At 41.0% G+C, this 25860-nt stretch overlaps 1 protein-coding gene and 1 non-coding gene across 10 annotated transcripts in view; both read left to right on the top strand.

The window, feature by feature from the left end:
• Pde4d (phosphodiesterase 4D) overlaps window positions 1–25860 on the top strand; it is a 1451136-nt gene that overhangs the window by 333412 nt on the left and 1091864 nt on the right. The gene's annotated exons all lie outside the window — the stretch shown is intronic.
• Trnak-cuu (transfer RNA lysine (anticodon CUU)) lies at window positions 2085–2157 on the top strand. The gene has a single exon. It is a non-coding gene; the product is annotated as a tRNA-Lys (tRNA).

Below are 25860 nucleotides of genomic sequence, written 5' to 3'. Positions count from 1 at the left end.
CATCATTTCTTAGGATCCACTTTCTCTTAGACTTCTTATTAATGCTGATACACACCTGTACTTTCCTGACAAATACACTGGACTTTGTGAAGTCATAGTCACTCTCTCTTTTCAATTATTAAGTATGTGAATTATGAATTTATTTAATCCTTGGAGACTTTTTAATCATTCAGGATCTGATTTATTGACTGTCTACTAGTTCCAATGACAGGATCCTGGTACCCCAAGCAAGAAAGATTCCTACAAGAAAGGTAGATTCTAGACTCAGAGGAAGAACCATGAACCCTGATGCTGATGTGACCTGAGGGTGCAAACAAAGAGTGCGTATGTCACCTGAGTGTGCAAACACCATTGTGCGTGTGTGACCTTAGGCTTCCATCACGCTCACATCCACTTTTCTCTCCGTGTTACTCCCATCAGCATCGACTACAGATGCGTTTATGAGGCAAGAAAACACGAAAGCTGGCAAGTGTCAGCACTCCTGTTGCTATTCAGTCCTCTCTCACGCATCTCCAAGGGGAAGAAAGAGCCTTTTTGTCCCGTTCACTTCAGTATGTAATAATCCTACTGATGGATTCGGGGCTGTCTTGAGTCATCTGTCAACCTCTGTGAACAAAAGGGAGAGGAAAAATCACTATCATTAGGCTCAGAATGAAAAGAAGAGAAAGTCCCCCCCCATCCCAGTAGAATAAGTAGGTATGGCTATTTTGAGAAAAAGTAAACATGAGCACTAGACAGGCAGAAATAATAGATGTTCACTACAGAGAGGATAAAAGGTGTCACGTAACTGTGCTATCTACTGAAAGTCATAGAATGATTTTAAAGTACCTGGTAGAGAGTAGAGGCACAATGATATTTGTTGAGTTTGAGCTACTTTTTGCCTCCTGCTTTTGAAATTGGAAGCCTAAGGAGGATTATGGAAGGCCTAAGGATTGTAAAGTGAAGAATCAAACTTTTGTGGGTTTTCAAGGTCAAAATGGCTCTATATATTGGAACCAAACTCTGCAATAATACTCTTTTACTAGATCCAGGGACATGCTCCTGATGCGAAGACATCGGATTGAAGTTAAGGTTCAGTAAATGATGACAAAACTCAAGTTTCAGCCCTTCTCATTGCTAGAGATTTTCCCCATAAGAGAATAGAATGCTTTATGGCCATAACAATGACACTAAAATAATTGCTAAGTATGACTAATAAGCAACACGAATCATTGCCCTTGGAGTATTAACTCTGGAGGAATAAGCATTTCACAGAGAATCTGTTTTCTCTTCAGTTCTTATTTCTAGTTGTTGTACTGGTTAGTCTTACATCAACTTGACACAAGCTAGAGTTATCAGAGGAGGGAGCCTCAATTGAGAAAATGCCTCCATAAGATCCAGCTGTATGCAAGCCTGTACAGCATTTTCTTAATTAGCAATTGATATGCAAAGGCCCAGCCCATTGTGGATGATTCCATCTCTGGGTTAGTGGTCCTGAGTTCTAGAAGAAATCAGGTTGAGCAAGTCATGAGGAGTAAGCCTGTAAGCAGCACTCTTCCATGGCTTCTGTATCAGCCCCTGCCTCCGGAGCCCTGCCCTACTTGAATTCTTGCCCTGACTTCCTTTGGTGATGATCTATGATGTGGAAATGTAAGCTAAATAAACCCTCTTCTCATGAAGTTGCTTTTGGTGTCGTGATGCTTCATCACAGCGATGGTGACCATGAGTAAGACACTAGTCATATAAATTTATATTGCCATCTTACTGAGAAACTTCTTTCCTCCAGGCTTGGTATTACATGCAATAAATAGTTGTGTTATACTGAAAATATATATTGTATTTTCAATTATTAAATATGTGAATTGTGATGTTTACTTAATCCATTAAAACTTCTTGGTCACTCAGAATGTGGTCTATTAATTAAAAATATGCTAATTGCAAGTTACAGAAATCTAAGCTTTCCCAAATAACAAAGAGTATGTGTAGTGGGTAGCCATTCCAGCTTGGTTCTGGAAGTTCCAACCCCCATTGAGACTCTGGCAACTGTCACGCCTACGAGGCGGGGCGAGGGGAGGCGCCGGGGGACCCGAGAGCTGGATGGGTCAGCCCGGCTAGCTCAGTTGGTAGAGCATGAGACTCTTAATCTCAGGGTCGTGGGTTCGTGCCCCACGTTGGGCGCCAGATATTGGAGAAATTATTTTGGCCACTCCACGTAGTTAAAAGGATATTTATTTAATGGCGTAACTCACAAATTAAGTAATAGGTAGGTCGCAGGGTCTGGGGAAGGTGTAACGCATGCGGTGTTCTCCGGAGCTCTGCACAGTCAATCTGCACCGGTCAGCGTCCCGGCACCGAGAGAGCGCCCAGAGAGAGCGCTGACCCATCCAGCTCTCGGGTCCCCCGGCGCCTCCCCTCGCCCCGCCTCGTAGGCGTGACAGTTGCCAGAGTCTCAATGGGGGTTGGAACTTCCAGAACCAAGCTGGAATGGCTACCCACTACAAGTATGGAATATGCGTAGATTATTGTAGATCTGAAATATCTTTGTTTCGCTCAGGTTTTGGCGTTAGAATCACCTAGGAAGATGGTTAAGGAGCAAGCTTACTAGGTACAAGCACCCAGTGTTTGTGACCCCATAGGGAAAGGTTGGAGTCTCCTACTGGTATTTTAACAAATTCTTAAGGACTCTGCTTTGAGTTGTGTGAAGAGCATACTTAAAGAACTGGATTAAAAGAAAAATTCATTAAAACTTGGGTATAAAGTGATTTGGGGGTATCATATTTTAACTGACTAGCAGTGTTTACAATATAAACATACTTTGCTTTCCTCTCAAATAGAATCTTTGCTGCAAAACAATGTTATTTGCTCCTCAGTTCACTTTTGTAATGAAAATTTGTTGAGAGGTGGGTTGATCTATATATTGAATTAATTTCTTGGAAGTCATACAGTTTGTAGAAGGAAAGTATAAATAACAGTTTCCACTCGCTTTTCTGTTCTTTTCTGTTCATCGGAAGTAATCCTCTTCCCCTTTGCTCTGAGGCTCCTCACAGGTCAGCCTAACAGGATGTTTTGTTTTGCTTGTTTGTTTTTCTTCTCTTTGTGTATTCTTATTGTGCACGTACCAGGCATCAGATGCCTCGGCACAGCACTTCCAACTGAGATGAAAAGGGTTCATGCTGAATGCTGCCATTTCAAGCCCTGATCACCAGATGAGTCAGATGCTCCTGCAAAGGGCTGAATCACAGGACTCTCCTTCCTTTGGTCACGACCAAGGCATGGCAGTCGCCCTACCACAGGAATTAAAATCTGGGGGCAAGAATGCTTTCATTTGTAAAAATGTCAGGTCAATATTGACATATAATAAATCATGCTGAGAATAGCATGAGGAAGGGAAGAAGGCAGATCCGTCGGTGAAAACTGCAACAAATGATGGCTTTGTGCACTTGGGCATCTTGGAGGGAGCATGGCTTTGCACACTGAAGTCTTTGGGGTTTACATGCCTTCTTTTAATTCCAACTTGTTTTGTAATGGCTTCTCCCCCCTTCTCTCTTCTTCTCTCGACCTGCCCTCTGTATTAGTATCACTGTCAGCCCAGTTTGCTAGTCTCTCACGGTTGCACTTCAGGATGATTACATATTGGGAATGTATTACTTGAAAGAAACAATCAATATAGTGACACTTCAAAATGAATTTTTAATTCATAATAGTTAAATGGGCCCTAAAACTCTATGTTCAGTGATATCTCCCATCTACAAGTAATGATTGGGGAACATACAGATTAGCTACCCTCTCAATCATTCTGAAGTCTCCCAAACACAAATAGGATTATGTTCTGAAGTCACATTAATTTCAGAGTTAAAAGTAGTATGTGAGTTCAGAGCAGTGACTTTTTAATACCAGCTCCCTGGGGCTGAAGCAGGGTGATTGTAAGTTCTAGGTATGTAGGGGCAGTTTACAGAGAACTCCCTCAAAGAAAAGGTCTGTCCTCAACTTTGGGTGCTATTAATTAAAGAAATGCTCATAAAAGTTTACAGGACTTATTTTCACTAAGCATATGGAGTAAATATTATACCATCCAGGTGGGTGTTAGCATCTCCGAGTAGTTAATCCAAAAACCAGATTAAAAATAGCTATATAAGTGGGTTTGTGGGAAGATAACAGGTTTACACAATAAATATTATTTTAATGTTTCTTCTTGTTGCTGATGTTTTCAGTTTTTTGAGACATGATCTCATGTAGCCTAATGTGGCTTCAAGTTGTCAGTGTAGATAAGGTTGACCAGAACTCTTAATCATTTTGCCTCTACTTCCTAGGTGTTGGAATTAAAAGTACTACCAAGCCTGACTTTTTAAGTGTTTTTTTTTCAAATTCAATCTTCTCTATTTTCCATATATATTATTTTACTATATATGTAAAATACCGACATTCAATGTGGAAACATCTCATATACACTTACTTTAGAACTCTTGAGTTCTAAAGGAGTCATTTCCCCTTTGGGATACCTTAGATACCTTCCAGTGCAGTATGTGTGCTGTCTCCGGCCCCTTTTTAGGTCCTGTTCACTTTGTCCCTTCTCTTCAAAGTGGAAGTTGATTTTCTCACATCTTTTCTTCCCTCTGGGTCAGGGTCATGACATAGTGCTGCATCCTCTAGGGAAGAGAACTGGCATCTTGGAGGCACTGCAGAATAACTATCAAGTGCAGACACATCCACAACTTAGGAGCACAGCATTTGGGACTTGTATAGACTGAGAGGGTGGCCCCTTTAGATGGATGGGGAATTGATTTTTGGATGAGGAAGGATCAGAAAAATACCTGTCAGGCCTGGCTGTTCCTGCTGGGACTTTCTGTGTTCCCCAGTCCCACACCACTGGCCAGCACAGGCCACTTGCTGTGATCTGGTCTCTCTCCTGTGATGAACACCATCCATGTGGCAGAGATGAATCTACACAAAATAGTCCCAGTGAAACTACTCTTGGTTTGTGAGGAGGTCACCTGCCTAAATGACATTTTAGCCCCATGAAGCTGTTCTGTTCTAGCTTCTTTGAGGGGGGAAAAAGAAGATAATATTTAAAAAAAATTCCCTGCTTTTGCAAAATCAGTGAGGTTTGAAATGTATTTCAAAATTGTTAATTTAATTTTTCAGCTAGCTGAGGTTAAAAGCATTTTACTTTTTTAAAGATCTATGTTAATTTTTTGCCAGGAAGGCAAAGTGTTTCTTTTTAACTCCAAGATAATTCTTATTCATTTGTTGGGAAAGCCTTACTTGGAATGTACATGTCTTGGGGCTGGGGAGATGACTCAGCTGTTGAAAAGATGGATTCCCAGTACCTATATAGTGCCTCATAATCCTCTGTAACTCCAGTCCCAGAGCACCCAATGCCCTTTACTACACATGGTGCAAAAACACACTTTCAGGCAGACACTCATACACATAAAATAAAAGTAATCTCAAAAATATTTTTAAAAAGGAATTTACAAATCTTATGCTAAAGAATCATTCTAGAAAATTCAAATCTTTCCCTAACTAGTTGTTAGGGATCTAATTTGTTCTCCCAGTTTCAGCAAGCAGATGTTTTGTTAAGCACTTTACAAATTTAAACTTGTTTTTATGTAACTTTTTTTAAACATGAGGAAAGGGTTTTCTAAATACTTATCTCCTTTAAGATAAAAATCATAAATTTGAGTGTTCGTGTATTTGTTTCTTGGTTCTCATTTTCTCTGCTAACCCTGATCTATATCTTAAAATCTCACAAAGCAACCAAAAAATAAGTAACAAGTGCAATTTTCCTGAGACTGTTTTTGTGTTGTTTGAGTTAGCATAAGACTGAGTATCCTTGTGATGTAGTTAAGGAAAATGGCAGAATCATTTTCCCCCAGAGGTAAAGAGCACTATGACATCTGTGAATTCCAAGCTATTATGTACCAGCACGGTTTGAGCTTGCAGTTCACATCCAGGGGGAATCTTTGAGCCACTCTGAATTTCCCCTTGTGTTCAGCATATTTTACCTCATAGCTGCAGAAGAAGCAAAGTAATTACTTACAAATAAGTAATTTACTTGCCTAGCAAGGCTTCTGATCACGTTATGGTAGTTCTTATTAAATTTTCCACTAACATAATTATTGCAGGGAATTTCACCACATAAAGCAAACACTTCATTTGGCTCAAGATAATTAAAAAACACAACTAGTTTACACCTGCCTTCCTGATCTCCATCCTCCTACCCCAGTGCTCCAGTTCGTCTGCCACAGTAAGTTGCAAGAATAGCCACCCAAAATGTATCTCAGCAGAAAGATGCCATGTCCAAACACAGGAAAAAAAAAACTCCATACTGGGAATGGTGCCATGAGATAATGGTGACATTTCACCATCCTATGACATTCCCAGTTCCTCTTCTGCATGATTTAGTGCTATACAATAGCAGACAGTTTGCTGGGCTGAATGATCGCCAAGTTTTAGCTTTTCTCTTTTTATTTCTTAGACGAATGCCAGGATTGCCAACAGGAAGCTTTTTCCAGAAAGCCCCTATCACTGCCCAGAGTGAAAACAATGACACAGTGGTGTTCTCAGTGTTTCAACAGTCTGACGTGCTTGTCTCTGGGACACGGGAAGCTACATGTCCTTAGGAATTTCCTGATCAGCTGGTTGAAGTGTAAAGGTTCTAGGGCTCAGTAGGAACAATGCAGGCGGCCACATCACCAACACTAAAGACAATGCCTTCCTTGGGGGAAGCAGGCTTTCCTCCAGGGTGTCCTTGGCCACGCCATCTGACTCGGTACTGATACTTTTAGCAAAGACTTCTCTACCAGGTAATCCTCGAAACTAGGACTCTGGCCAGCTATGCATTAAGTCGGGGGATGGGGAAGGTGAAGATTACAGAGATACATTTTTTTTTTTTTTTTTTTAGTATATGAGCATCGAGGCATTGCCGTTTCCTTTACATTTCCAAGCTCACGACTAGAGGCCCAGTCCTTGCAAGGTGGGCTTCCCGCAGATGCCATCTGGCTTTGCTGGCACCCCTTGCCCTTGTTGGCAGTGCCTACATGGGGGAAGTGCCCTGGATAGGGTAGTGGCTTTCCAAGGCTAGCAGCCCTTCGTGAGTCTGTAGACTGCACTTTGATCATCAATGATTGTTCATGATGCATTTCTCTAGTTTACATTATTGTTCTTTCGTTGTTGTTGTGTATAGGGTTTAGTGAGAGGAGAGTCCTAAGGCTGGTGCTGGAGGAAGTTGTGAGAAATGCAGTAGAGGTTTAATGTCAGGTTGGAATTTGTTGCTACTTTCCGACTTTTCCATAGCATATATGTGCCCTTGAAAGGCAGGCTTCTGCTCCACAAAGGGGTTATAAGCCCAGTTTGCCACAGCTGTGTGTGAGAGTTAATTGTAATAGCTAACTAGATTGAATTCAATACCAAAAAGGGGATTAGTGAGGTGTATCTTTGTGTGTGCCTACAAGGATTAAACTGAGGGAGTAAGGACCAGTCCTGAATGTGGGTAGCACCATCCCATGGGCTGGGGATCCATATTGAATAAAAAGGTGAAAAGGGAGTGGTGGTGGCGGAGGTGGCGGCGGCGGCAGCAGGGTACGCCTTTAATCCCAGAACTCAGGAGGCAGAGGCAGGCAGATCTCTGTGAGTTCGAGGCCAGCCTGGGCTACAGAGCGAGTTCCAGGAAAAGCGCAAAGCTACACAAAGAAACCCTGTCTCGAAAAACCAAAAAAAAAAAAAAAAAAAAAAAAAAAAAAAAAAAAAAAAAAAAGTTTACAACTGAAAAATACTAAAATGCTGGAGCTGGAGATATGGCTCAGCGGTCAAGAGCACTGACTGCTCTCCCAGAGGTCCTGAGTTCAATTCCCAGCAACCACATGGTGGCTCACAACCATCTGTAATGAGATCTGGTGCCCTCTTCTGGCTTGCAGGGATACATGCTGGCAGAACATTGTATACATAATAAATAAACAATTTTTTTTTTTAAAAAAAGGGGGGGGGGAGGAGAATGTCACTCGCATTCACTCTGTTTCCTCACTGAGGACACAACGTGATGGTTACCTTCTACTCAAGTTGCTACCATGCCCTCAAACGCAAAATGTCATCCAAAATCAGTGCTTCCTCTTTCAAGTTATTTCCTGTGAGTCTTTTCTCCATAGCATTAAAGAAGTAACTGGTCTAGAAATTGGTACTGAGAAGTGGGGGCTGCTTGTGACTGACTGACCATGTGGTTCCCAAGCTTTGGAATTAGCTTATGGGAGGAATGTGGAAGAGTTGAGCATTCGAAATGAGAGAAATAAGTCATGTATAAAGAACTCAGTGGAGCATCTGGGGAAGACTGTCATGACCACCGTGACAAAAGAAATGGTCAGTGAAGGAGGAGTTGGAGGTTTCAGAACGAAACAAGGACTCTGTTGAGATTGGACTTGATGGCATTCATGTTACATTATGACCGAAAAATCCCCCAGTATTTTGCATGTGTCCCAAAGGTTTGAGTGATACTGAATTCAAAAGTAATGGACTAATTGTGTTGGCAGAAGAAATTTTAATACAGCTAACTTTGGGCTGCAGTATTGGTTATTATTGACCACATTTACCCAGATTTACACTGCCCCATATTTGCTACATATTTTTCTTTTAAAAAATATTTATTTAATTATGACATTTAAGGGAAATTTCATTCTTTGTAGTCACTTTTAGAAGTATTTCCTCCTTAAAATAGGAAATACTTATTTTTCTCAATCTAAGTTTACATGCAACAGAAGTTCTCTACGACTTACTCAATTGAAATTTCGGGCTAAAAGTATATTCATGTATTTGTGAAGTCGCTTGTACTGAGGCAAAGTATACTGCTGAATATTTGTAAGGTATTGAGCTTGCTCACTGAGGAAAGAACTGATGTTTATTGAGTATGTACTGTATGTCAGTCACTTTCTGTATATATCTACTATAATTCTTATAAAAACAGAGTGATGAGCATGTACATTATTAAAACATCAATATTTTATTAAATGTTATCATTCCTATTTTGTACTGAAATTCTGAAGGCCTTTGTGGTTGTCCAAGTTTTCACAAATGATGACAGGAACCCATGGTCTTTCCAGTTATGCTGAGAAATAAAAACCTAGGTAGTAAAGACAACAGAAGGAAGCATATGATGGCATCCCACTGTCTTCATCCTCAGTTGGCGTTGTTCTAAGCCAGGGCTGGTACTGCCATCCTCTTGCCAAGCGTCTGTGGTAGTGTTTCTCTCTGAATCAAATCCAAACTTAAACCATCCTAAGTCCTATGCTTTCTTTTCCACTTAGCGACTTCAGGTGGCTTTCCTGCACTGCCTATATCAAATTCTCTGCTCTGCTCCAGGAAATTCTTCTTCTCATTCTTTCCTTCCTTACTCCTCTTCCTACCACACTTCTCTGACTGTCCACCTGTTCTCTGGTCTGTGCTCTGCTGTAGTGACCTCATGCCTATTTCCCCACATGTTGTTCTCCAGAGGCAAGAATGGGTCCCCGTCCTTTCTCTCCACTCACACCCTTTGCACATTTGTTTGTGTGTGTGTGTGTGTGTGCACATGCGCGCGCACATGCACTCATCTGTGCATGTACACGTGAAGGCCAGAGGTTGATGTCAAGAGTCTTTCCCTGTTTCTCCCCACCATATTTTTTGAGACAGGGTCTCTCACTTAGCCTAGACCTTTCCATCCCAGCTAGACTGCCTGGCCATGGGCTTCTGGGGTCTGCCTTCTTCATCTTCCCAGCACCGAGCTCATAGGCATGCACGCACGTCCATTCCCAGCTTGTCTGTGGACAACAGGGTCTGAACTTGGCTTCTTATAGTCTCACAGTGCACACTTCTCCTTGAGACACATCCCCACTGCCTCCCTGGCACTCTTTAATGCCTCCCTAAATGCTGCGCACATCCCTGGCTTCTAACCTCTCTTGTTTATATTTTCTTCATCACTTTGAACTTTTTAGCTGCACCACACAGTTTCTTAACCTCTAATTATAGATGGTTAAGCAATCATTTCTAGCATCAGTCATACTCTCCGGTGGAGGTTGTGTTTAAAGAGATTAGAGTTAGCCTCTTTTCTCTTCTTAGTGCGTTTTGTTGTATAGGTGCTGTATCCCTTGGAGATGCTCAAAAACAAAAACAAACAGCACAAAAACTTGTCTTTCCATCCTGAATATTTATCAGCTCTTACCATGACATCATTTTAGATCAGAGAATAAAATGTTATTTTATAATACAATATTTACAATTACAATGATAAATTAAAAATAATTTATGATTTATAAGTACAACTTATAATATAATGTTATAATACTTATCCAGTTTTAGACCTTGCCAATCTAATATCATTGTTGCGTATCTATGTACTTTTTTTTCCCAGAAAAATCTGTGGAAATCTTTTGCCTGTTTTTTTTTTTTAAGATTTATTTATTTATTATATATACAGTGTTCTGTCTGCATGTATCCCTGCAGGGCAGAAGAGGGCACCAGATCTCATTACAGATGGTTGTGAGCTACCATGTGGGTGCTGGGAATTGAACTCAGGACCTCTGGAAGAGCAGTCAGTGCTCTTAACCTCTGAGCCATCTCTCCAGCTCCTCTTATTTTCTTAATATGTGAAATTTGAATGTCAGCTACCACCTTGTAAACTGTTTGTATAAAATACCTTTGAAATTTTTGACTTGGAGTTCTATGTCCTGTATGTAGAAAGCTTTAATTTTTTTAATGGAGATGGAGAGATGGAGATGATGATGGAGATGGAAAGATGACTCCGTGGATCATGTGCTTGTTCTGTAAGCCTGAGAGCCTGAGTTCAGATCCCCAGTGTACACAGAAAAATATGGGCATGGCAGTGCATGACAGTGCACACCTGTAATCTCATGCAGACTCCTGGAACTCACTGGCCAGCCAATCTAGCTGAATTAGTGAGCTCCAGGCCCAGTGAGGGACCCTGTCTCAAAAAATAAAGGGGGATGGTTTAGGAGGACAGCTGATGTTAGCCTCTGGCCTCCACATGCATACACAGGAGACGCCTGTGCACACCTGTACCCACCTACACACACACACACACACACACACACACACACACACACACACACACACGTATTCATCCTCAGAAAGAAAAATGAAAATATGGAATGGATATTCAGAAATTTCAGAGTAGGCACAGGAAACTTGAATGTATGCTGTTATCAAATAACTCACTCATTGTTCTATTTCTTTTCTAGAACAGTAGGGAAGCTGGGGGGGGGGTGTTCTCTGAAGTCTCAGAATATATATATTTCTGTGTAGTACTGTGTTAGTGAACAGTTTCCATAAGAGAGACTCCCGCAGCATTTAAGATCATCTGGAAGGATTTCAACTTCTGAAGCAGTTAAGCACTTATTAGCATAAGATTAGAGATGATGAAAACAAAAACAAAAACTAAGGCTGATCTGCAGGTGATTTCAAATCATGTGTTACACTGCAAATCCTTTTTTTCCCCACCAAGAAGAGCCTGTCCAAGTGCTAGTGAGTATGTTTTAACAGGAAGAAAAGAAAATCCTGAGAGGGTCGGGATGCAGAGGTCAGCATCTGCTTCGAGAAATAGCAGGATGTGATTTCCTTTATAGTGACTGACGCCGGCTTTGGAGCCGTTTCAATGACATGAATTGAATATTGTGTGGTTTGTATAGCTTTTAAACTGGAGGGCATTGATGATTGCTACTATGCACTGCCCTTCCAGGGGAAGTTTTCAGGATGCGTGATGATAGGAGAGAGTCACACTCTCTACTTTTGGAAGCTTTCCTCTTAGAGTCTCGAGGAATGCCAACCTCACCTCCATAGACAAAAGGCAGGTCAGGCTGGGCCCGTTTCAAATGTTACGGTGCCAGAATATGAAAACAGGATCTGCTCCAAGGAAGAAACAGGTGTGGATGCCAGAGACAAAAGGACATTCTGCCAGTTTGAGTGCATAGCAGAGTGTACCGAGAGGTGGCGAGTGATAGGTTGTCCAGCCAAGCAAGCTGTCACTGTGGAAGGTCCTGCAAGGCTTGTGAGTGGCACCCCACAGGCTGGCAGGGCCAAGTAAGACCAAGCGCTAGATTCGACAGTTGGTGGCACATTGGGCACAAAAGTGTGCATCTGGCTTTTGAAGGCCTGGTCTGACAGCCTCTGAGCCGATCAGCTCCACAGTGTGTAGAGCTTCGAGGGTGAAGGCGGAGAGACAATAGTAGGGGGAATATGACAAATTCCCAAGGCTCAATATGGAATACAAAGTCACTAACAGCCACCTGCCCCTATCATATTTCGTGATGCTTAATGTATGTCAAGGAAAGCCCAAGACCTTTCATGCAGCTTTTCAATCCCAGTCTCTGCAATCTACAAGTTCTTATAATCTATCACTTTCCATACCTTATAGTAGGAAACTGAGTCACAATAAGATTAAGAGCATGAACATAGCTACACTTCTGAGAAGTGACAGGACCATTATTTCATCCTGGCCTCCTGTCACAAAAACCCGTGGTTAGCCACCACACTAAGTCAGCCCCAATTGGGAAAGGCAACAGAATCACCCAGGGCTTTACAACCTTTTGGAGGAGGTAGTGGACATCATTGCTTTTTGAGATGCTACAGACCATCATTGAATTTACCCCAGGGTTATTTTTGCCACGTATAGAATGAGGTGCTCCCTACATCATGCGATTAGGAGGACTGAGCAATAGGTATTATCTAATAACACCATGTCTGGCAGCAGACGTTGGTTTCTTTTTATTCTCTGAAATCCCATTAAGAAATCCCTGTCGAGGAAGAAGATTGTTCCTTGGCACGGGGTTAGGGTCAAGCTTGAGAAGGCCAAGTATGCTCCAGACTCTGGAGGAAGGTCCCACCCACCAGAGCACTCCATGCCACGTACCCATAAACACACAGGTTGCTTCTGTCTTCAGATGTATAGAAAAAAAGTGTGTTGGCAAGAGTGTTTATGTATTATTAATTTAGTCAATGAAAGCTGACATGTTAGAGAGGTAAACAAAACCTCCTTTGGAAGCAATAAGTGGCAAGTTTAATAATCGTGTGTTTTAATAAACATGTTAATCATGTATTGTTTTAAAGATTATTTGGCTCTCATTAAATTTGATAGCAGTCAGGAGAACTAACTGCAATGAGTTTAAACTTTGGATTTCTATAATTACACTTGGATTTTTTGATTCGACTGCACATCTCACGGCATATGCTGCTAGTCTGAAGAATTCTGTCCCCAGACAAGCCATTAATAGTCTGCAGTGGCTTTCCTACCAGAAGCATCAGCCCAACCCCAGCTAAGAAATCCCACAACTTATAATTTCCTTTATTTTATTGATGTGGCACAGTATACTAATTTTAACAGCTTTCCTCAGGTATAATTACTGTATAAATTTTACATGTTTGCTGTATTCCATTTGATGGGTTTGGACATATGCCAGTCCATTTTGTTTGAATTTTAGCTACAAACTATATTCATAGTTCTAACTATGCATACTTAAATTTTTTTGTACTTAAAATTTTTATGACTAAAATAGCATGTGGTCACTTTAGAATAATTGATCCTAGTAGTCATAGAAAACAAAGGAAACAACCCACCCGTCATTTCAGAGATAAATACAATTACTTCACAGGGCATGTCCTTCCTTTGATCTTCAGTTTTATTTTTTAAGTGGCCTTAGGGATCAAACTCAAGGCCTTCAACAGACTGCTTCAGGCACCCTACCTGGGAGCCGCATCTCCAGTTCCAGGGGGCTTTAAAACACATCTTACTACACAATCCAGGCTGGCTTGGAATTTTCTATGGAGCCCAGACTAGCCTCAAACTCAAGATCCCTTTGTCTCAGCCTCCTGGTGTGCACCCACTGTACCCCAACAATTATTGTCTATGTGTGTGCAGACACATTGCAGAAATGAAATCATGGCATTTAAGCTGTGTTTTTCACGTAGCCTTTTATCGTGAACATCTTATATCTATGCATTTTTATCTCCCTTTAGAACAATCTCTTTATGTTCCACTATATTTTATAGAGTATTCATTTGACGATCTTCCATTGTTGTGTGTTCGGTTGGTTCCCATATTTTTTTTTTCCTTTTAAGAGCACGGCTTCCACCATCATCATCATTTGTCATCTCTGTCTGTCCATCTGTGTGCCCTTTTGTCATGCTGATTCAGAGGGCCAGTGTGTTTATCAAGCTTCTGGCATATTTGCCAAATACCTGTCCAAAAATATTGTCCTGATTATATTCCCACCGGCAGGAAATGAGTACTCTAACATTGGGTGTTATTATTTTAATATGTGACCCGACAGACAAAGGAAAGCAGCTTTTGAGTTTTCCTTACTTACTTGCTTATTAGCAATACTAAACTATTTCAAATATTTAACTGTTTTTTTTTTTTTTTCAGACAGGGTGTCTCTGTGTAGCTTTGCACTTTTCCTGGCTCTCGCTCTGTAGACCAGGCTGGCCTTGAACTCACAGAGATCTGCCTGCCTCTGCCTCCCGAGTGCTGGGATTAAAGGAGTGCGCCACCACTGCTGGGCTACATTTAACTTTTTAATGTTATCCCTTTTCTTCAATAAAAAAGGGATGGATATATATATATATATATATATCCTTGCCTTTTATATATTTGCATAACTTGTGCATAACCTCCCTTCAGCTTTCATTTTTTCTTGGGACATAATTGTTTTCAAACTGATTGTTCAGAGTTTTTCATGCGGTCACTCTGGAAAAGATATTAGACCATTTTTGTCAATTTGTACTGTATCCTCAACAGTTTTATTTTTTAAATTTTAAACTTTTATGTGTAGAGCTGTTTTTCTTGTATGTATGTGTGTGTAGCATGTTCTTTCCTGATGCTTATGGAGCTGAATAAAGCATTGAATCCCCTGGAACTGGAATAAAAGATAGTTGTTAGCTACCATGTGGGTGCTGGGAACTAAATCCAGGTCCCACGTAAGGGCAGGAAGAGCAGTAAGTACTCTTAACCAACGAGTCATCTTTCTAGCCCCTGTACACTCACAATTTTTGATAGAGTTTTCATTGTAAAATTAACAAAATTACTGTATTCTTCCTTTAAACACCTAGAAAGGAAGTACTGGGTGATGGCCTGTATCACACTCCGAAAGACTTTCTTTCCCTTAAGAAAGAAAATACCCAGGTTGTTTGCTTAAAGAATTTCCAAGGCTTTGCTTTTCACATTTAAGTCTTGAAGTCATAGGAAATTTATCCTGAAATGATGATATAAAGATATTTTTTGAAGTTTTTTTAAAAAATTAGTATTGGCTGGGTGGTGGTGGCACATGCCTTTAATCCCAGCACTCAGGAGGTAGAAGCAGGAGGATCTCTTTGAGTTCAAGGCCAGCCTGGTCTACAGAGCGGGATCCAGGAAAGGCGCAAAGCTACACAGAGAAACCCTGTCTCAAAAAAACAAAAAAAAAAAAAAGTATCAAGTTGGCAAAGACTGTGGTTTAATAACATGTAATGTATATGCTGATAAACTGTTATCTCTATTAAATAACAAATCTCTCTATCTTTCTCTCTCCCTCTCTTTCCCTCTCTCCTACTTCTCTGATATGTTCAATTTTCTTTTCTTTTCTCCTGTTAAGGTCAGTTATTTTCTTTATTAATTACGGAACTTCTCCTTGCATTACGGTTTTCTGGAAATCATACAGACTTACTGACGTGTTTGTTTACACTGTCTTTATAAATAGGCAGGCAGGGAAAGGTAATACCGGAAGACCAGTTGTGGGAGTAAATAGTGCACAGCTGAAAAATTGTTACAATTAGTGCAGCATGTGGTGAGAAACAAAGAGGTTCATCTTCCTGTTCTCTCTGCCTTTGTGTGTGTTTGAAAATGCCTATAAAAGTTTATCTGTAAATACTTAGATAATTTCTATTGGCCTTGCATAGATCTGCAATCACCCTTGCTTTCTGCTTGAGAAGCACCTTCTCTCTGTTGTTTTTTATTTTGCTACGAGGTTTGCTTTGCTTCCGTTAAGCCTACAAATAACTGTCTCCGATGTGTGAAGGATTATGGGAGTCCAGTTGAAGGTCCTCAGAAACTACAGTCTGATGGCCTCAGCCTCCTTCTGCCTGAGCTGATCCACAGCACACCTATGACTTGTGTCCATCTCACAGCTGGCTCTTCTTCAACGTCACGACCAAGGTCTTGGGGAGGGTTGGGGGCGGGCACGTGCGCTCTGGAGTTTGGGAGATTTCACCACACTTCTTCCTCTGCGTGGTCTTTTCATCAGCAGAGTATTTCTCCTGTGTCGGTTTTCTTCAGCCTGGCTTTATTGAAGCTGGCAATTTTCACCTTGTCTAGCTTCTCTGCAGTTCTACCAAAACAACTGTGTGGGAGCTCCGCTTGCTGTCACTCACAGTGCCGCGGCGGCAAGAGATCAGTGATTTTCCCTTGTCCTCTTGAAGGTGCTTCATCTCGCTTTGATCGTTCCGCTTTTCTACAACATCATGGTTCCTTTCAAGCAAACGCACTACAACTAAAATGGGCCTCTAAGCCTAGATTTTTGATTGTGTGTCTACGGCTATGTTTGTGAATGTTAAGTGTGTGTATGTGCATTTATGAGAGTGTATGTGTGTGAGTGTTGGTGTGTGTGAATGGGTGTATGTGCATGTATGTGCGTGAGTGAGTGTGTATGTGTATGCACATGTATAAGTGTGTGCTGCAATTGCATTTCTAATTGTATATATAGGAAAATATTGCTTTGTAATCAACTACCATCTTTAAGATTTTTACTTTTTTTTTAGCATTTCATACATGAATACTGTATTTATATCATTTCTACCCCCACCCTCTGCTTCTCCCTCTGCACCTCCTCCTGCACACCCTTAGAGTTATGGCCTCTTATTTAATTATTATTACATGTATGTGGTAGATCCGTACATATATGGATACATAAATGCAGCCTGCTGAGTTCATTTTCTAACATATTTTTACTTTGGTTTTCAACTTTCATGCAGTGTCTTACCATGTTCAAAGAGTAGACTTCGGTGCGGGTATTCAGTTAATTCAAATTCTAGCTATATGTACCTCATTTCCAGTACTTGTGGTTGTCATTTACTGGTTTTACATCTGAGCCGTTAAATGCATTATTAACTGAAAGTAGTGGTCATATGTGCATCTCTGCTGCTCTGGCCGTCAGTGACAACGTGCAATGTCTTGCTCATAAGCAAGATACCAGATATTTGAAGAAATGTCCCTACTATAGAATCCTCAGATTAAATCCTGGCTCAGTAGTGAGATTTTCCCCACACCCTTTAAAGATATTGTTATGAGAGTATTTCATGCTTTCCTTTCTGCTTGCAGTATAGATTTTCCTGCTTCTGAACCCCTTCCACATCCTGGATTTCATGAACTATTTTATAGAAACTCCCTAAAAGCGTGTTACTTCTCCATGGTCTTCCTACTGTTATATTTGCCATCTTACATAAAACTGAACATGATAGCTAGGAGAATGAAAGAGACAAACTTAATTTCTACCCCGTATTGGATGCTTGGTGTAGTTTACGAGCCCTTGTCTAATAAAGCAACATCCATTCACTATAATTAAGATACCCGGGAAAAGTGTTGTTTCATATCAGCAGTCTGGTTCTGGAGACATGATTTCCACCTACAAGGAAGAAGAAAGCTCCCAACCAGAAATTCTTCCAGGAATCATCTATTACAAGATGACCTTTCTGGGGGTGTGGGTATTCCGTTAATTCAAATACTAGCTATATGTCAGAGACACTTTCCACCTTTTCAATGAGTTTCTAGTTTCCATAACTCCATTCCTTCTGAAAATTAGGTATCTATTTTACAGAATTGTGTGGGAGTAGAATTGGTACATTTTAAGTGATTGGAGCATGTGCTGGCACACGGTAAATGCTTTTCATCAAAATGACAAAATCACTGTTTCATGGTTTTGGGAATGAAGTACCCTCATCCATGTGCCATTTGCTGACTAAATGCTCTTGGAATGATTTCATCTCTGTCTCTTCTGCTTGTATTTTTAATGTTCTTCAGGCTGGTCTAATATTCCTGTTCTAGGCATGTGTCATAAGAGAAAAGTCAGCATTACCTTAGAGAACTCAGTGGCCTTTGCAATTGGACTGGCTACTGACCTTGCTAGGGTTATTATGTTTAATGCTGTGATGACCAGTATAGTATCTTTAGTGTGGTTGACACTATCCTCACAGTTACAGGATCCGAGATGAGTTGGGAACTTAAAGAAACTTTCACTTCAACTGCTGCTTAAATGTCTGACATTACATTTGATTTTATTTGGCAGCATATTTTTAACTTATATTGTTTCCTTGATGAATCAAGGAGAATTAAAAAAAATGAAAGTCTAGCTTTCCAATTATAATTGCTCTTTTGACATATTGAGCTAGTAAACCATTGTATGATTTAAAAATGTATTGCTTTCTATTATCACTAAGAAGAAGATCTCTTAGCAAAATCATCTTTAGGGTATTTTTTTTTTTTTGTCGTGCAATCTTATATCTGTTCTTCATTTCCATCATGAATCAAGAGGGAACAAAGGCTGATTTCAGGTGCCAGATGGGTACCACAAGCATCGCAGTGACTCAGCCCAGGCTCCAGTGAGGACAGCCAAGCTCTGAACAGCTCTAGGGTGATTGCAGTGGAGTGAAATTTCTTTCCTACGTCAGGCCTTTTGTCTGCACTCAGAGCCTTTTCAGTCTTCTGAGAAACTTTCTGGTCGCCTGGTGCTGGCAGTTGCCAGTGAGGAGTGGGTATTACAATTAACTTCTTGCTGGAAAAAGGAACAGGGCTCATTTTGAGGCCATTCAACGAGGTTAAAGAAAGAAGAATCAGAGCGAAAATTATTTCTAACCTTCAGATGTAAAGTTCATTTGACCTCATTGGAAGCTGTGCAAAAAGCACAGGCCTGAACCCAGAAGCTAAAGATTAAGAGAACCTTGCTCTGAAAAAGGCTATCAATTTGAGGGAGTCAGGGGTGAGATGGGAAGGGCTGGAGGGAGCAAGCAAGGGAAAGAGGGAAGTGATGTAATTCTGTTTTACTTTAAAATGTATTTTTTTTTTAAAAAAGAAATCTTTGTTCTGTTCTTCTGGGGTGTATCAAGAGTTAGAATGGCACCTCTAATTCTGTGGCAATAGAAGGGCAGAATAATAATCACAGGATGAGTGTATTTTAGTTACCAGTTTGGCTGTCTTAGTAACGTCTGAGTTTGTAGAATATGAATGCTTGCTCATCTAAATTGAGAAATTAACTACAATTTTAGATTCTTTATCTTTGCCAGGTTGTACAATGAAGTCTGTGCCATTCTAGTCTCTAAATTTGATGGGTCGATGTGAATCATATTTTTGTGTTGATTGTTAGAACCCACTGAGGCCCTTGGTGTTTAGAGATATCTCAGCGGACTGACTCAAAATAAGCCTAACACTTAGGCAACACCGTCTTTGAGTCGAGGGCCCTGCTCAGGATGTGGTGACACACAGGCTCAGAGTCTCATTAAAACACACCCTTTGCCCTAAAGTAGAGACTTCACATTCATGTTGAAGTTAACCTTGAAGGTGAGGCTGGAAAGGTTAAGCTCTGATCCTGACCTGGCGCCAGGAAGTGAGCCCAGACAGACCGTGAATCCAGCTGTAACCAATTCTCAAATCCATAATGTCCCATGAATTGACTTTTGCTCTTTTCTACCTTTTCTCCAAGTCACTTGTATTGAAGAAATTATTTTGGCCACTCCACGTAGTTAAAAGGATATTTATTAAATGGCGTAACTCACAAATTAAGTAATGGGTAGGTCGCAGGGTCTGGGGAAGGTGTAATGCAGTCTAGCGGTGTTCTCCGGAGCTCTGCACAGTCAATCTGCACCGGTCAGCGTTCCGGCACCGAGAGAGCGCCCAGAGTGAGCACTGGCCCATCCAGCTCTCGGGTCCCCAGGCGCCTCCTCTCGCCCCGCCTGGTAGGCGTGACAGTTGCCAGAGTCTCAATGGGGGTTGGAACTTCCAGAACCAAGCTGGAATGGCTACCCACTACACACTTGCTCTCGTTTCTGAATTATCCTTCTTCAGAGTCCTTTCTTCAGAGTCCCTTCATGAGAATGAAAGCGTCAAGAAGAGAATGCATGGGAGCCCTTGACTTGACTTAATCGACCATATCTACCCTGAATGTAGTGTACGGACAAGAGTGTACGGAATGTTACCAGGAGTTGTATAATTTCTGCTTTCCCAGAGAATAACGTGGTTGCTGTTGGCCTTTAATGACAACAATGAATTTGGTCAAATAGTTGACCCTGTGAAAAGAAAAGAAATCCAAATTCTTTGTCCAACTTCTTTGAGTGGTTTTGTTTTCAGTATTTTGAAATCAGCTTTTCTTCAATTGATTGAAATTTGCCTCTTGGTTCCAGCTAACACTAACAGCCTGTGCAGTTTCCAATGTGTCTGGATGTTAATGGTACTTCCACCCTGGGCTCATTTTCTTGTAACAATGCTAATGGGGTTCTTGCTTCCTAAGAGGCATAAAATTGATGTGTTTGGGTTTCTGCTTCTAGTCTTTGGATTCCTGGTTGTGTTTTTCTCCTTGTTTATGTTTCTTTTAATTAACATTGAATTTCTCCATTTTTTTTCTGCCTTGCTTTTCTTCTGTTTGTGCAGTCTTTGGGGCAGTGACTTCTCTAGTAATAACTGTTAATCAGGGGGAAATGATAGCTTGAGGGTTCTTTCACAGTTATTCAGTGCTAGGATAGTAGTTGTTCTGCTGAAGCCTCATTAGGTCAACTTTTATGTCTCCAGTAAGAACTGCATGGTGTTCTGTTAACTCATTTTACTTCTTTTATTTTCGACTCAGACTCCAGTTTGTTTTCTTCAGGTTGTGTCTCAGATGATACTAAACCAACAGTATTATTAGTCTTAAAAATAATTCCATCCGCCTGGGAACTGCTCACAATGCAGGTGTTTCAGGAACCTAACACTTAGAATTCATGACTAATAGAGAAACAGAAGCAAAGGAAGAGTTAGGAGTCTGTTGACTTTGTAATAGCCTGGCTACAAAGTTTTGGTGGTACTAATTTTGCTACCGTATCTTGGCTGTGTGATTCTGGGATCTAAGAAGGGGTCTCTCTCTCTCCCCCTCTCTCCCCCTCTCTCCCCCTCTCTCTCTCCCTCTCTCCCTCTCTCCCCCTCTCTCCCCCTCTCTCTCCCTCTCTCCCTCTCTCTCCCTCTCTCTCCCTCTCTCTCCCTCTCTCCCTCTCTCTCCCTCTCTCTCCCTCTCTCTCCCTCTCTCTCCCTCTCTCTCCCTCTCTCTCCCTCTCTCTCCCTCAGCTTTATCTGGTGATCTGTCCATCTACTTAGGAAACAAAATCTTGGTTCAGGTACAGGATGGCCTATGTTCCTGACCTGAGCTATTTTCACAAAGTACCAACCATGGTTCTAAAGCAGCACTCCCAGACCTCAGTGTGAGAGCAGTCACAACACTATTGTGATGCTTCTCAAATTCAAAAGCGTTCAAACAGGCAGATTTCTTTAATCTTACATGAGACAGGAAAAGTACTATAATGCCTCTATGAACCAACCTTTTGTTGTAGACATTAGGCAGGGTGAGCTAAAGATTTTATGGGGGAACATCTTGATATCTTTTTGTTTTTCCCCTCAGAGCTTTCTATGTGAACACTCTCTCAGTGTACTTGTAACTTAGCTGGTGATGACACATCCCATTGGTTTTTTCCATCCTGGGCCTCAGGTCAGCAGATTCTATACCATACTGCCTACGATTCACAGGACAGCACTGCACCGACCATCCCACTACCCAGGCCTGGGCGGCACTGTAAGGAAGCAGGGTGAGGGAGTGTGGCTAGGAGAGCTGTTGAAAGCAAGCCTCTGTTGTCACTTTCGGTGCAGCAGGACTAAGACCAAAGCCGGGTAATATGAAACAGTAGACCTCTCCTCATGAGAGAACCAGATTGTCCCCAGCATTGTACTTAGGGTAAAGAATTGTGTTTTCAGTTGCTGCAATTATTCCAGGTGGGGGGAAAAGGCCATACATCATGGCATCCTGGAAGGGAATGTAATTGATTTGCTGCTAAATGACTCAGCTGGATCTCTTCTGAAATAGTGGTCAAGGTCAGTATTGCAAAGAGTGGTCCCTTGGCATTTCCATACCCTTGGAAATAAAGACTTAGGCTACCTTGGGAGCCAAATGATGTGCTTTTACTCTCTAAAATGTCAATTATTTCATAATAAATTTCTTCTGAAATCAAAAGCTGCCGTTCTTTTGAAGAAGTGTGACTGTTTGCCATTGTTCCTTGAATGGCAGTTTGCAGCCCATTTTTAGGGCAGTGGAGTCCTGTAGGCAGCTCTCCTTGAAGGGCCAGAAGTCTCACCAGGTGCCTAAAAGGCATGGAAGAAACTGAGTCCCTTCACTTCCTGTTCTGTTCTGTCCCTTTTGCTCGGGAACATCAGTCTATGAAACGGCATCTGAATAACTTAACGTAAAGTGCTCACAAGAACAGAACAGCAGAGAAGGCTTTGCAGCCGTTAGGTGGAAGGATCACTTGCAGCCTTCTAGGGGCCCCACACCAGCTTTTCTGAGCTGTCAGAGAACTTAGTGTACTGTGCTATTGTTCTCCACCCCCAGCTGTGAGCTCCTCAAGGAGAGTTTATCATCTTTATCTTTGCATCCCTGGACACTAGTACAGTTCATTGCATACCGCAAGTGCCTAATAAATGCCTGGTGAATGAATTAGAACGATTGCTGTTATCCTTTATGAAGCAGAGAAGGGATTAGGATAATGGCTCTGGGAGGGCAGAATCTACTAAGAAAAAGATTCAGTCCTTTAAGTTGTGGGACAAAACGTGCTTCTTTCTCATTATTCTAGTGAAGGCATGCAGTTCAGTTAAGCAGAACTCAGTAAAAGTTTATTGTGTATATTTTATGGACTGGTTGTCTATATAAGCAAGAAATGTTTTGTTTCCAAGCGGAAACTGGAATTTGGGGTAAGAATGACAGTGACATGTAGGGAAATGGACTCTTTCAATCTAAGTTGGTACATTAGTTTTTGGGAGTACTCAGGAGGTAGGGAGGAAGACAGAAGGGGGTGTTGACTACTTGGCAGTACGCTGCTATATTGAAAGAATCAGGGACCGTCTAAGAAAAAAAAAATGGTATCCGAGGTGAGTCTTGAAGTAGCTGTCATCAAATGAAGAAGGAAATATGCAGATAAGGAGATAAGGAAAAGGAAAATGTTCTAGAAGGAAATGGCAGTGTAAAAAGGTCCAGAATGTGAAAGAAACTGTAAGAGATCTGAGTGGGTTAAGGCACTTGCTGCAGAGGCTGACAGCCTGAGTTCAGTCTGTAGATCCAGAAAGATGAATGGAGATGCACAATTCTTCCAAAGAACTCAACTGTGAAGAGAAAGGCAGGATGGTGGCTGAGGGAGAGGGAGCACAGGGGGAAAGGATGATGTTCGGGGAATGAGTGGAGAAGTTGATAGTCTGTTCATAACTTGGGTAGAAAAACTCCAGTGTTACAGCTGGCAGAGCAGGGAAGACAGGCTTGGGTAGATTTCTAAATATAACCTTCCTTCTCATTGCATTTCCCCCAATATATAAGCAGGAAAATACTTTATAGATCGGAGTCCTATTGGTCCCATAAAACTAATTCACTTGCTTGCTAATTTAGAACATGGTTTGCATTTGTCTCTGTCTTCAGGGTGCAGTGTATTTTGTATACCCGGGAACTAGCACAGAGGTACCATTGTAATTGGTTTTCTAAGCGAAATGCTCAAGATGTTCTTTTGGTAGACAGTATCACAAGATTCAAAAGAAAGGGGGAAAGTGTCTTTTGGTTGATACCCAATAGAGGGTGGAAATAACAGCATCCGTGAGAGGGGACTTCATTTTGTCTATCTCTTTTTAGCTAAGCCATTCCCAATCCTAAAAGATAAATTTTAACACTACATGGAAAATAGCAAACTTGGTAATGCTAGAGCAAGAAGACATGAGTAAACAGTCTAACAACCCCCCAGAACCACCGTACAAGCATACACTAGCACTTCACGTTATATTCTGAAGTGGGAAGCAGGCTAGTGATTTGTTTTATAGTCACGCAAGTACTTCACAGAGCAATGGGAGAAGCCCGCAGAACAACCATAGACAGAAGCAGAAGTTACCACTAAAGTAAGAAAGGGTGGTTACTGGCTGTTATATTCCTGCAAACATTTCCTGCCTGATTTTTAAGTGTTTTTTTTTCTCTCTTCCCAAGTGTTGATAATTTGAGAAAGAAAAGAGATTCAGAAGCTGGAGTGGAATGAACCACAATATAGTGCCTATGCAAAAGGGCTCATTTTGCTATGTCTCATTCTAACTTTCCTTCTGTGTATAATTTTAGGTTAGCTCTATAACTTTAATATTAAAAATTTTTCTTGTCCATTTCCTCATTTTCTCCCTTTTCCCCCTCTCTTCTCTGTCTCTCTTTTTCTCTGCCTCTCCGTCTCACTTTCTGTCTCTCTGTCTCTCTGTCTCTCTCTCTTGCTGTCTGTTTGTCTATCTCCCCCTGCTTGTGTGTGTGTGTGTGTGTGTGTGTGTGTGTGTGTGTGTGTGTGTGTGTGTGTGTATGCCTGCACCTGCACCTGCCTGTGTAGGGGATGAATCCTAGGACCTTACATTAGCTGGGCAAGCAATCTGTCACTGAGCTTCACTTATAGCTGCACCCACCACACACACACTTTTTTTAGTTAACAGTGCATTGTGCACAGTTTCTTATCTAATTAAAATAATATGCATTTATATTATGTAGTAGGAGAGGTTGCATATTTTAATTAGCTAGTTTCCTGTAATTGAATATCTAAATTATTCCCAAATTTTCATTGTTACTATTAGTACTTTCAAGATTGCTTTTGCATGCAAATCCCTTCTCACAGTTAAAGTTTACTTCCAGAATTATTGTATTGTTTAATGTGACAACATTAAAATATTGTTTAATGTGACAACATTAAAGCCTTTGGATTTTACTAGCAAATTCCTTCCAAATATTTCACTTTGAAAGCATGTCAGCAAGATGTGAAAGATATATTTAATCACATATATACCTTTTAATCACATTTATATCTATTTAGGATTTTATGAAAAATAACATTGCTAACTTATAGAGAAGGCAAATATAAATTTAGAGATTTTAATTTCCTTCATAATGAGATCAAGTAGTTTCTGTAGTTATAACTTTTTTCTAATTTTCCAAAATCTATACTTAGTGGTTGAAATGCTCATATCTTTCTTAAGGGTTTAAGGCAGTGGTTCTCAACCTCACTAATGCTGTGACCCTTTCCTCATGTTGTGGTGATACTCAACCATGAGATTATTTTCACTACTACTTCAGAACTGTAATTTTGCTACCATTATGAATAATAAATTAAATAATTTTGGAGATAGAGGTTTGCTAAAGGTGTTGCCACCCACAGGCTGAGAACCACTGGTTTATAACTTTGTTTTTTTCTCCATTGCCTTAAGTCATTGCTAAGTAGTCAACACTATGCCAGCACTGTGGAGAAGAGGGAAAAGTAATGGTAAATGATCTTTGCCTTTTGAACTTGCATTGACAATCACCCGATGTGTAGTATGGAATAAGGTGCCTTGTTCTGTTCTGAACTGAAGAAACAATGATTGTTAGAAAATTTAGGGAACAAAACAGAAGTTTGTGCAAATTGTCTGTTTTGTGGAGTTCATCGTAGCGGCCCGTGTGATTTGGAGACATGCAGACATCAGTAGACAGGGTGGGGGCTTTTGCAAGACTATAAAGAAGAAAAAGTTCAGAAAGATGAACAGCTTAAAAACATGAACTTGAGGCTCGGACTGAGAAATTAACACCAAGAGATCAGAACATCTAACTATAATGAAGG

The sequence above is a fragment of the Peromyscus maniculatus genome, chromosome 15 (genome assembly GCF_049852395.1).
Source record: "Peromyscus maniculatus bairdii isolate BWxNUB_F1_BW_parent chromosome 15, HU_Pman_BW_mat_3.1, whole genome shotgun sequence".
Taxonomy (NCBI): domain Eukaryota; kingdom Metazoa; phylum Chordata; class Mammalia; order Rodentia; family Cricetidae; genus Peromyscus; species Peromyscus maniculatus.
This window is presented reverse-complemented; position numbering and strand designations above follow the sequence as displayed.